Raw genomic sequence first — 13,434 nt, 5'->3', positions numbered from 1 at the left:
ATGCATATCAAACTCGATACAGGTGACATCTCAGTTAGCATTGCCTCATGCTTGTAGTAGATGGCTGCATTCCAAATTCAATACAGAGTCACATAAATTTTGTATCATATTTGTAATTATACAATGTACATTTCCGGCTTGAAATGACAATGTAATTCGTTTTTTGGAAAAGAGATAGACGCTGCATACAGGATTAATTTAGGTGAGGATTAATTTAGGTAAGGTTTGGTTTTTGATATTTTCAGCTTTCAAGGTTTAGAGTTCTGCATACAGGAATAATTTAGGAGAGGATTTTTTTTTGAATCAATTCTTTCATGATACTGTGACTGTTCTTCTGAATTCAAAGTTGTGAATGTGAACATGGATGGCAATTACCTCCAGGTAATGCAGTAGTGTTGAAGTTTGAGATACAGAGTCAGCAATAAGCATTGGCATTGCTATTGGTGTATGCTTTGGTGTCGGCTTTGGCATCGGCGTTGATATTGGCATTGGCGCAGGCATTGGCATTGGCGCAGGCATTGGCATTAGCACAGGCATCGGCGTTGATTTTGGCTTTGATTTTTGTTGTTGGCATCAGCATTGGCGCAGATTTTGGCATCAGCATTGGCGCAGATATTGGCTTCGGCGCAGGCATCGGCGTAGATATTGGCGTTGACATCAGCACAGGCATCGGCAAAGATTTTGGCGTAGTTATTGGTGTTGACATTGGCGTAGTTATTGGTGTAGGCCGCAGCTTAGATTTAGGCGTAGATATTGGCGTAGTTATGTCACACTAGTTTGAAAATCACCCAAATGTTCTTAACACTCTTCATGGCGTTCACTTGCTACTGATTTCGAGATTCACATGATAACTATTTCAATGTTAATGTCTGTGCTGTACCTGTTATCTTAAAATGCTTATAAACTAAAAAGAAAAACTTGATTAGGCTATCAATACAATCTAATACACATGAAAATTAATTTTAAATATATATGAAATTGAAATTTGTTAACATCTTATTATACAGTCAGCAATACATAAATTGTGAAATATGGACATATCAATGATAAATTTAAAAAAAAAATCATTCATTTTCATCTATTCACTGTTCAAATATCAAAATTTTAATCCATTCTTCAAAATAGAAATATAATTTCATAACACCCTGTATCATTATCAAAATTGTAAAAAAACATCAGATTATCACAACAAAATTTAATTTCAATACATATTTCAATAATTTCAGACAATTGGTCTTCTATTCACAATCATTTCATAATATATCTGCATTTCATATCATTTAATAAATTTCATTTATAGCATGTTCATTTCACATTTATGATTTATCATTCAGGGTTTCAAAATTATTAGTTTTAATTTTGTTCAAAATTTGTATAAAAAGCAAATTATTTATATTGTTAATCATCGTTTGTTGGATACTATAGTTTATTTCGACTCTTCAATGTTCTAAACACAAACTACATTTCATGACAAAACTTTACTATCAAACATTAAACAAGAAACCATTCAAAACATCAATAATATTTTGCTTCAAAGGCAAACAATATTCATCAGTAATCATCATTTTGCATCTATGGCAATCAACATAAGTAATCAACACAAAAAATATTATCTCATTACTGCCTCTCTAAGTCATAACCTCTGTTATTCCTTCTTTAGGCAATAATGGGTTTCCATCTCAATAATTTACTTCATTAAGTCAAAGCAGTTTTAGACATTTTGATTGATTAATTTAAGGTTATTTTTTCTAGTTTCAATTGTTTCCAAATCAATTGAATTCTCAGATTCAATCATTCCTAACTCAGTTATTTATTTTCAATATCAATCAATAGCCTACAGTTTAAATATTCCAAATTTTACTTACATTACTGATTTTTCAATTTGCTAATAAATATTAGGCCTACTACTTTTATACTATTTTTCAATACTGTATTTCTGTTCACAGATACTTTGGATTAATTTTCAATTTTGGGCACCGAATGCCATCTTAATAATATTTCTGGATTATATAGCATACCTATTTTTGACCATCCTCTATGGCATATATTCAATATTTGTAATTGTTTTACTATTGAAGCTCGGGAGCTTCCCTCATTAAAATTTATTACTATTATCATCAATAAATATTATATTGTTGAATCTGTTTTATTATTGAATGATGCCTGCTCTTTACTTCAATTCTTGAACCTTGCTCTCTCATCTGATGATAAGGGAACAAGGCTCTGGTCCTCCTGGTAATTATTTCACTACTATCAATTCTCATTCATTCTCCAGTGAAGTGGCTCGTGTTTACTCAACTCCCCAGTGGCATCAGTTGTAATTTAATCATAAGCAGTCCACTGCCAGCTGTGCGGAGTGCATGCAATGCTTCACATACAAAAACTTTTCCGGACTTGAAATTCCTCAGTGTCTAGTGAAAGTGAAAGAAAACGATAAAGCCTATTGTTCTATTTTGAACCCCACTACGTCAGACAAGAAATTTACCATTCACAAACCAATGTCAGTCGAATCGCTTGAAAACTATAATAATTGTATTATTCCAAGTGAGTTACGTAATCATAATGCATGTAATAGTTTGAATCTACTCCATCACAAAACTAACAAAATCGATCTATCAAAAATATTCCAAGTGAGTATTATTATATTCCAAGTGGTATTATTCCAAGTGAGTTACGTAATCATAATGCATGTAATAGTTTGAATCTACTCCATCACAAAACTAACAAAATCGATCTATCAAAAATTAGAACCAATCATATGAATGCCGAAGAAGAGCAAGCTATTTTACAGGTGATTAAAGATTACTCAGATATATTTCACATTTATGGAAATCCTTTGACTTTCACGAATGAAATAAAGCATATCATAAGAACCACCGACGAAATCCCGGTCTATACAAGAAGTTATCGCTACCCTGAAATCTATAAAACTGAAGTAAATCGACAGATTGATGAAATGTTGGAACAAAAATAATTCAACCCTCCAATTCACCTTGGAATTCACCAATATGGGTCATTCCAAAGAAACAAGATGCTTCTGGTAAAAAGAAATTTTGAGTTGTAATTGACTATCGCGGTTTGAATTCTAAGACTGTAGACGATAAATTCCCACTTCCCAATATTACGGATATTCTAGACAAATTAGGAAGAGCACAGTACTTCACTACCCTAGACTTATTCTCTGGCTTCCATCAGACAGAAATGGATCCTAGCAGTATTGGAAAATCTGGTGTGGCGCACTCACACAACTTTCCTTGCCGTTATGAAAATTGATCACCTGACGCTAGTGTTCTCGCGCATCTCAAGTCCACTATTTAAAGATATGAGACAGCTGGTGATAGGTCAATGACGCTGGAAACACACGAGGTCTGCTATCTCTGCGTGTGAATGATTTAATAGAACCAATAGTTGCCAATAGTCTGCAATTTAATAATCACATTTTCTCGAATATCAAGCTTATTTTCAATTTTAGGTGGAAATGTTACTGGACATTAATTGCAGAGATTTTCATGCTCAATCTTCCCCACTTGAAATTTATTGTTTAAATTGTAAATGAAGGCTGATAATTGAGAATCTAAAATCGAACTTTGCATAGATGAGGCGGAGCTCCTGAAATTTTTACAGATATGGGACTTGTTGCAGTTGATAGAGCTTATCAATGACTATTTCAGGTATGAATTTGATCAAAATCGTTGGAGCCGTTTTTGAGAAAATCGCGTAAAACCCTGTTTTCGACAACATTTTCGCCATTTTAGCCGCCATCTTGAATTACATTTGATCGAAATTGTTCGTGTCGAATCCTTATAGTGTAAGGACCTTACGTTCCAAATTCCAAGTCATTCCGTTAACTGGGAGATGAGATATCGTGTACACAGACGCACATACACTCATACACACACACACACACACCACACACACACACACACACACACACACACACAGCAGAGGGTATTTTTTGTGAAGAATCATCATTTACAGACTATTTGTACCAAATAACTAAAGAATCAGTACGGTACTACAATACATTCTGCAAGCATGTATCCTCGCTCCCTTCTCATGTCACAAGTGAATGAACAGAAAAATAAACTATGAATTCGCTAAGCTGTGAATCGATGAGTGAACGAAACAGGAAATGAGCTGCTGCTTCATGAATTCACGGCAAATTCCATAGCAAACCAGTTACTTCGAACAGTGGAGGTGACAATGGAGATTTGCAGGGATATGCAAGAAGCCCGCATTGTATGCTCAATCCGTAAATGAGTTTTGTGTGAGTGTGGCAATTTTGGGAACTGGAGTGTATCCCAATTAGGTAGAGTACTAACAAAATGGGGAGATTTTATTTTATTACGTTTTTACATGGTTTTAAGCATGTAGAAGTGATTTTTGCTAAAATTGAGCAGTGACAATACGGGGTCTCCCCTTAGTGTACACACCTCCCCTTAATGTGCTGTGTATACTTGATTGTCTCCCCGTATTATACCTTGTTCCAACACACACACACACACACACACACACACACACACACACACACACACACACACACACACACACACACACACACACACACACACACACACACACACACACACACACACACACACACACACACACACACCCAAAAACCACTTTTTCGGACTCAGGGGACCTTGAAACGTATAGAAATTTAGAAATTGGGGTACCTTAATTTTTTTTAGCATACTAAGAGGACTCCAAAATGAATTGTGTTTAGTAGCCTATATTTAGATGACATTATTATTATTATTATTATATTATAAGAAGAACACATTGATCGACTAAGACAAGTATTTGAAAGGTTAAGACAATCAAACTCCAAAGTACAACTTGATAAAACAGAATTTTTGCGTAAATAAGTTAGTTTTCTCGGACACTTAGTGACACCAAACGGACACTTAAACCAAATCCTGACAAAGTTGAAGCGATAAGAAAATATCCTATCCATAAAACAACGAAAGAGATAAAAGGATTTCTTGGACTTTTAGGATTCTATCGAAAATTCATTAACAACTTTGCTCGTATAACAAAAACTCTAACTAAATGTTTGAAAAGAAATGCTAAAATAGATCTACAAGACCCAGAGTACATTAAATGTTTTGAAACTTGTAAGAATATCCTTACTAACGAACCAATCCTTCAGTATCCTGATTTTGAAAAACAATTCAACCTTACAACAGATGCTAGCAATTTAGCTATTGGGGCAGTTGTTAGTGAGAACAAAGACGGTGCCGATTTGCCTTGTGCATATGCAAGTAGAACCCTCAACCAAACTGAAATGAACTATTCAACTATTGAAAAAGAACTTTTAGCCATAGTTTGGGCTACCAAGTACTTCTGCCCCTATATCTATGCTAGAACATTCAAAATATTCACTGACCACAAACCCCTACAATGGTTATTTTCTATGAAAGAACCGAATTCAAAATTATTAATATGGAGACTGAAATTAGAAGAATTTGATTATGACATATGTTATAAAAAAGGAACAGCAAATCAAAACGCAGATGCCCTTTCCCGAATTCAGTTGAATAATAATAACACACACAACAAAAACTCACCCAGATTATTCAGTGATATTGATGCGATTATAAATGAAGCCATTGAAAATGTAGTGAATATCATACCTAACGAGGATGCACAATCTATGATAGCTAACGTGGACGATAACGAAACGTTATTTCAAATATTAGAAAATGAAACCGGTACAGATGATATATAGTCCAGGCAATAATGAATGCTCAAAAAAGGGTATAGAGGGAAATGTTTGGAAGACAATTTTTGACCCCACAGTTCAGTTAAGGGTAGTAAGGAGGTAAACATATCAAAAGTCCCCACTCCTACCCCCAGTGCTAAGGGGGTGGGGGTGGTTTAAAGGTACCATTTTTTGGTTCATCGCATAAAACTAAAAAACTATGTACCCTAAGGACTTGACTGTCATATAACAAATTAAAGCTTACATAATTTCCTAAAATATTCATTCTATAACTTTTTCTATATTTCCTCTACTTTTCGAGATACCCGCTCTTGAACGTGTGACATTTTTGAAAAAAACACGTTTGCCACCAATTTTTAATATTTTCGCTCTTATAACTTTTTAAAAATCGATGAGAGAAAGCCATGCTGATTATGAGCTCATAGAGCATTATATTCTCTTCAATTTGATGTATAATTTCATACTTTTACGAATTTCCCTGCACCTTTTGCAGCAGCTTTAGTGTTGAGTATGAAATCTCCATTTTTGCAACAATAGACTAATTGACAAAGTAATTTGGAGGGAATGTTTTAAACAAAATTTTTGACATTGCATCTTTGTTGGGACTAGTTAGTAGCGTGGAAGACATATCAAAAGTCCCCATTCCTAACTCATGTGCTAAGGGGATGAGGGTGGTTTAAAAGTTGCATTTTTCAGCGTTTTGCTTCCACGCTCATATCTTCCTTATATTCAGAACAAAGAACAATACGTTCAGTACCTTCAGAACAATACGTTCAACCGACATAACTAACAAATCAAAAATGAAGCTTGATAAATTCCCTACACTTTTTGTTTAGTGGAATCTTGTGATATCCCCAACAGTTCCCGATATATTCGCTCTTGAAGTTGTGTAATTGTTAAAATAACAGGTTTTTATCCAATGTTTTGCTCTTTCAGGGCGTATAACTCTCCAACAATGCATCATAAAAACTGATGCTTATCGTAGGTTTGTAGAGATTTGAATTTTCTTCAAAATGATGTATTATTTTACCATTCCAAGTTTTCCTTTTATTGTTATAGCAGCTACAATGTAGGGGGTGAAATTTTCATTGCTGCAACAATAAGTGTCAACTCAGCGGTTCCACACCTTCAACAGAGGGGATAAAGATGCGCACTTTTCCTATGCTCACCTACCAACTAGTCCAAATTAAGCTGCAAAGTCAAAAATTGTGTCACAGACACCCCCTTCAAATGTCATTGTCATACAATCAATTATTGCAGCAATGAAAATTCCACCCCTTACATTGAAGCTGCTATAACAATGAAAGGAAAACTTGGAATAGTGAAATAATACATCATTTCAAAGAGAATTTAATTCTCCACAAAAGTACTATAATCATATGTTATTATGTTGCATGGTTGGAGAGTTATAAGCCCAGAAAGAGCAAAACATTGGGTAAAAACCTGTTATTTTAACAATTACACGTCTTCAAGAGCGAATATCTCGGTAACTGTTGGGAATATCACAAGATTCCACTGAACAAAAAATGTATAAATTATCAAGCTTTATTTTTGAATGGTTAGTTATGTCTGTTGAACGCATTGTTCTCAAGATATGAACGTGGAAGTAAAACGCTGAAAAATGCAACTTTTAAACCACCCTCATCCCCTTAGCACATGAGTTAGGAATGGGGACTTTTGATATGTCTTCCACGCTACTAACTAGTCCCAACAAAGATGCAATGTCAAAAATTTTGTTTAAAACATTCCCTCCAAATTCCGTTGTCAATTGGTCTATTGTTGCAAAAATGAATATTTCACACTCAACACTAAAGCTGCTGCAAAAGGTGTAGGGAAATTCGTAAAAGTATGAAATTATACATCAAATTGAAGAGAATATAATGCTCTATGAGCTCATAATCAGCATGGCTTTCTCTCATCGATTTTTAAAAAGTTATAAGAGCGAAAATATTAAAAATTGGTGGCAAACGTGTTTTTTTTCAAAAATGTCACACGTTCAAGAGCGGATATCTAGGAGGAGAAAAAGTTGTGGAATGTATATTGTAGAAAATTATGTAAGCTTTAATTTGCTATATGACAGTCAAGTCCTTAAGATACATAGTTTTTGAGTTTTATGCGATAAATCAAAAAATGGTACCTCTAAACCACCCCCACCCCCTTAGCACAGAGGGTAGGGGTGGGGACTTTTGATATATTTACCTCCTTACTACCCTTAACAGAACTGTGGGTTCAAAAATTGTCTTCCCAACTTTTCCCTCTATAACCTTTCCTTGACTGGACTAATAATGAAACCCCATTTAGAGGATTCGAAAACGAAACCCCTTTTCAAGTATTCGAAAATGATGAACCAGATTCCATAGGTCCTGCTGAAGATGAGTTCATAGAAAATAATTCTCATACGCAACATTCTAATTATGAAAGTAACACATCAGTAGAAATACCGTTAAATAAAGTATTTAAAGAAGAGAAAATGCCCAAGGAATGGTTCAATATTTTAGTATTTTTCCTCCACAAAAAAGGCGATTGTAAGGATCCGAAAAATTACAGAATGATAGCTCTTTTAAATACTATGGTTAAAATATTTACAAAAGTATTGGAACTTAGACTCGCGACGTGGGCAGAAATGTGTAACGTGCTCCCAGAAGGCCAATGTGGTTTCAGAAAGGATAGGGGTTGTGTAGACAACATTTTCGTTTTGCATTCCGTAATAACACATTATGTTGAAATGCGTCATAGGAATATATTTACACTATTTATTGACTTCCAGGCTGCGTTCGATAATGTTCCCCACTCTAAATTGTGGTACAAGCTTGGAAGCATGGGAGTTAGCAGTAAAATTATCAGATTGCTCGATCATTTGTATAGCCATGCAATATTAAAAGTAGGTGATAATATCATTCCTGTGGAGAGGGGTGTTTTGCAGGGCGATTCCATCAGTCCGCTGCTCTTCTCTCTCTATGTAAGCGATATAGAGGATTATTTCAGGAATCAGGGTTTACACGGTGTAAATATAAATAAATAAATAAATCTTTATTCTATGACAAGTACATTACAGAATAACAATAATCAAATATTGAATTCAACAAAAATGCTTAGTGTACAGTCAATGAATACAATACTGTTTGCTAAAGAGTGAACTTTGTCTGCAAACAGGAGCATATCTCACAATTGAAAATAAAATATGGAATTCGCTTAGCGTACACACATGAGATATTATAAACTGAAAATAATGGGAATAAAATAATAATGATAATGAATATGAATGATACCAAATAGTAAATATAATAAATAATTAAAACCACACACACACACACACACTCATACAACATGGAGCTGATTTTGTTAAATCATAGCTTACACCTTACAATGGTGTATCAAAAAAAAAAGAAGAACGAGTGAATAAAGTTCAGATTAAATGTTAAAGTTCATATGAATGGCCAGTTTGATGTATTCATGCTCCAGTACGCGGACGACATTGTAATTTTGGCTGACAGTCCTTCAGACATGCATAGAAAACTTCGGTGCTTGGAGACCTACTGTGAGAGCATACAATTAAAAATAAATACGGATAAGACAAAGGTGATACCTTTCCACAAAGGAAGATTAGGGAAGTTTTTACCATTTTACTACCTCAATGACAAAATAGAAATCGCAAAAACGTATAAATACTTGGGGGTTGAGTTCTCCAGTTCAGGTAGATTCAATTATTTTTGCTCATCCATGTGTACAAAGGCAAAGAGCATTGGTGCAGCTATTAGATATGCTCTGGCTAAGGCGAAATGCAATACATGGGAGAGTAAAATAAAGTTATTTGAGACTGTCTTATTACCGGGAGTATTATATAACTCTGAAATATGGGGTCTGTTCAGCATAGAATGCATAGAAAAAATTCAATGTCAATTTTTCAAATGTCTACTTTTCTTGAATGGCGGCACTCCTGACTGGGCGGGCAATCCGTATTCAGTCAGCAAGGTTCAAATTGGCTTTCATTGTGTTCTGTAAAGCTGTCAAATGGTTGATTCGAATACTGGAAATGCCAAATAGTAGATACCCTAGGAAGTGCTACGATATTATGGTATCAGAATTAGCGCAGGGAGGAATTGATAATTCAAAGCTCAGATTCAATTGGGTACATTCACTAAAAAGCCAGTTTTTCAATGCCTCAGCAGAAAATTTGTGGACGAATTATAGTATTGATGTGAATGCTTTGAAACAACGCTATGAGGAGCTTATAGAAGCATATTGTGGTAATCTGTACAACTTAGATGTAGGTAGAGCCATCGATTCCCAATCCTCTCCCAGATACACGCAGTTGAATCAAAATTTCATTTTAGGTGAGCAGTTCAGATTTAGATTGGCCTTTTCGAAGATTCGTTGTTTATCCCAACTAAGATTGGATAACGACCTGAGTATTTACCTGTATGTTGAGGGGAAGGGTATTTGGATAAATTACAAAGAGCACTGTCCAATCTGCAACTTTCGAACTGATGAGACCGTAGAACATTTTTTATTAGTATGTCCCATGTATTGCCACATCAGGAGGCAATTCACTGCGAAATTCACTCAGAATATTGTAAATGACGCAGATAAAGTAATGGTACTGCTATCCAACTTGAGTGCAGGAAAAATAAATTCCGTGTACAATTTTACAGTAGAGGCGCTCAAAATAAGATCAGAGATACTATAAGCATAACAGGTTGAGCCGGCAGTGAGCCTTTTTAACAATCGCAGCAATTTAATCATGACGTTTCACTCAATTGAATGAATTGTGTTATCCTGTTTGTAATTATAATCAATGTTTCCATATTGTTTGTGTATTTTTTCTGTTTGTATCATGATGATTGTGACTTTGTATGGGGCGTGGCCCCGATTGCAAATAAAGATATTTATTTATTTATCTATAACCTTTCCTTGACTGGACTAATAATGAAACCCCATTTAGAGGATTCGAAAACGAAACCCCTTTTCAAGTATTCGAAAATGATGAACCAGATTCCATAGGTCCTGCTGAAGATGAGTTCATAGAAAATAATTCTCATACGCAACATTCTAATTATGAAAGTAACACATCAGTAGAAATACCAGTTTCAGATGACCCAGTTAACTATGCTAAAAACCAAGTCATATTGAAGCTTGTGAGCAATAATCCAAAGAAAGTCACTATTCATAAAATATTTGATAGTAAAACAAGAATGATAATAGAGATATCTGATAATAATTTCGATAAAAATGTGATTGACTTCGTGAAAGAATATTAAGTGCCTAATGTTAGATATAGCTTGTATTTTGAAAATGAATTCTATGAAAGATTTGCTTCAGAGATTGCCAAAAATTTTAAATTTTCAAAACTCAAACTTGTACGATGTAAAGTTAAAGTACTTGATGTAACACATGAGGATGACAGAATAGAAACTATTGATAATTATCATATTGGAAAAACGAATCACAGAGGTATATAAGAAACGTACGATAAGATAAGAAGAAAATACTATTGGCCCAACATGAAAAATTATATTCAAAATTTTATTAACAAATGTGAGATATGTCTCAAAACAAAGTACGAACGAAATCCACTTAATTTAGAAATGAACCTGACACCGACAGCTACAAGGCCGCTTCAAATCATTCACGTGGACCGTGGACAGTATAACATTTGAGAAAAAGAAATTTCTCACGATCATTGATAGTTTCTCAAGATAAGCACAATGCTATCCAATAACAAGTTGTAACAGTGTTGAGGTAGCAGACAAACTGCTTAGTTTCTTTTCCCACCATGGTATCCCTCAAACTATAGTTGCCGACAATGGATGTGAATTCAATAATGGTTTAGTAAAGGAATTGACAGAATTGCACAAAATCAAAATGCACTGGATAAGTACTCAACATCCGCCTTCAAATGGCTTAGCCGAACGTTTTCATTCTACGATAATTGAGCACATCAGAATATTCAATAATCGCGACGAGTTCAAAACAGAAACAATTGAAAGTAAAGTAAAGTACGCCGTAATTGCTTATAACAATAGCATTCACTCTGTAACAAAACTGACTCCTTTGGAAGTTTTATACGGACACATAGAATCTAATCCCATTCTCGAAATTGACATTCAGAACAGATTTATTAACAAATATGTTAATAATCAGAAAGAAAAAACTAAACGACTATTCGACCATATACAGGAAATAAACCGAAGTAGAACAGAACATGTCGTCATCAACGAAAGGAACAAAGATCGAGAAGAACTACCAGAAATTCCAAAATAAGTTTATGTGAGGAATGTGCAAAAACAAAGTAAAACTAAAAATAAATTCAACAAAGAAACTCTCCTATCAGTGAATCGAGAACTTGAAACTGCCAAAATAAATCCCCGACATCATAACACTAGAGAGAAAATTCATTTATCCAAGATAAAAAGACCTAGAAAGTTTAAGAAACTGAACAAAGATCAAACTAATGAGAGAACTGAACAAGTAACAACCGATCCTAATTCAAATCCTGTTCTTCCAGGTTCCTCCTCTGCCTAATGAGTATGGTGAATCATTCTTCTAAAGCTGAAGAATTCAGGAATATAAGTAGTAATCTAGGAATAATTGCAGCAGATTTAGGCTCTGCAAAGTTAGAGATTTCAAAACACACTTTCATCCACTATTATGAACTAGAAAGTATTTTTGATCATGTTGATAATTTGAATGTGTATTATGATAAGGTATCTGAAAATATTAGAAATAAGATTCCAATCATGGAAAATGTAGAACTGGTAATGGTAGCAAAGCAAGAGATATAGTAAACTATTTTAAATTTATTAATCATACTAGGAATGTAAAAGAAGATAAGTTAGATATCATAAGTGGTACTAATGATAAGAGATCTTAAAGAGGACTATTGAATGGCATAGGAGCCGCAATAAAATTTATTACTGGAAATTTGGACTCGTATGATGGTGAAAGATACGATTATTTACTTGAACATTTAAAAACTAATCAAAACAGTTTGATTGATCAAATATCAGCCCAATATTCATTGAGTTCAGAACTTATTGCTGAATTTAATCAGATGAACATTGTTAATTAAGTTATAATTTTAATGATTTGGAGAATAAATTTAAATTTGTAAATGATAAACTTAGCGACTATGTAGAATTAGAGAAATTTAGAGATTTGCTGAACCAGTTGAATATTTTATATAACATTGTATTAAGTTTGATTCAAGACATTGAAAACTCTTTAACATTCTGCAAATTGAAAGTTTTACATCCTAGCATTATTTCAACTAAAGAGTTGTATTATCAGATAACCAAGATTGCTGGTTACTATCAGAATAAATTACCATTGAAACCTGAATTGAAAAATATGTGGGAATTCGAAAATTTGATAAATGTAAACTGTAAACTAACGTCTAAAGAAATCATTTACTTTTTGAACTTACCAATCGTAGATGAATCGAATTATAACTTATACAAGTTGTTTTCTGTACCTAGTATATGTTTCAAAATGGATATGTAACTATTATTCCTAAGGTCAGATACTTACTCAAGTCAAACGTATTATAATAAGAAAGAAATATCAATTGAAGGTCTAACTAGTGAATGCACTAGAAAAACAAGTTCAAATTTTATTTGTTCTGTAGAAAGTTTATGTAATGACAAATTGAAATGTGAAAAAGAAATTATTGAATCAGGAACTACATCAAACTGTAAATATAGTAAAAT

Source organism: Nilaparvata lugens, chromosome 4 (assembly GCF_014356525.2).
Source record: "Nilaparvata lugens isolate BPH chromosome 4, ASM1435652v1, whole genome shotgun sequence".
NCBI classification, from domain to species: Eukaryota; Metazoa; Arthropoda; class Insecta; order Hemiptera; family Delphacidae; genus Nilaparvata; species Nilaparvata lugens.
Note: the sequence above shows the minus strand (reverse complement) of the source record.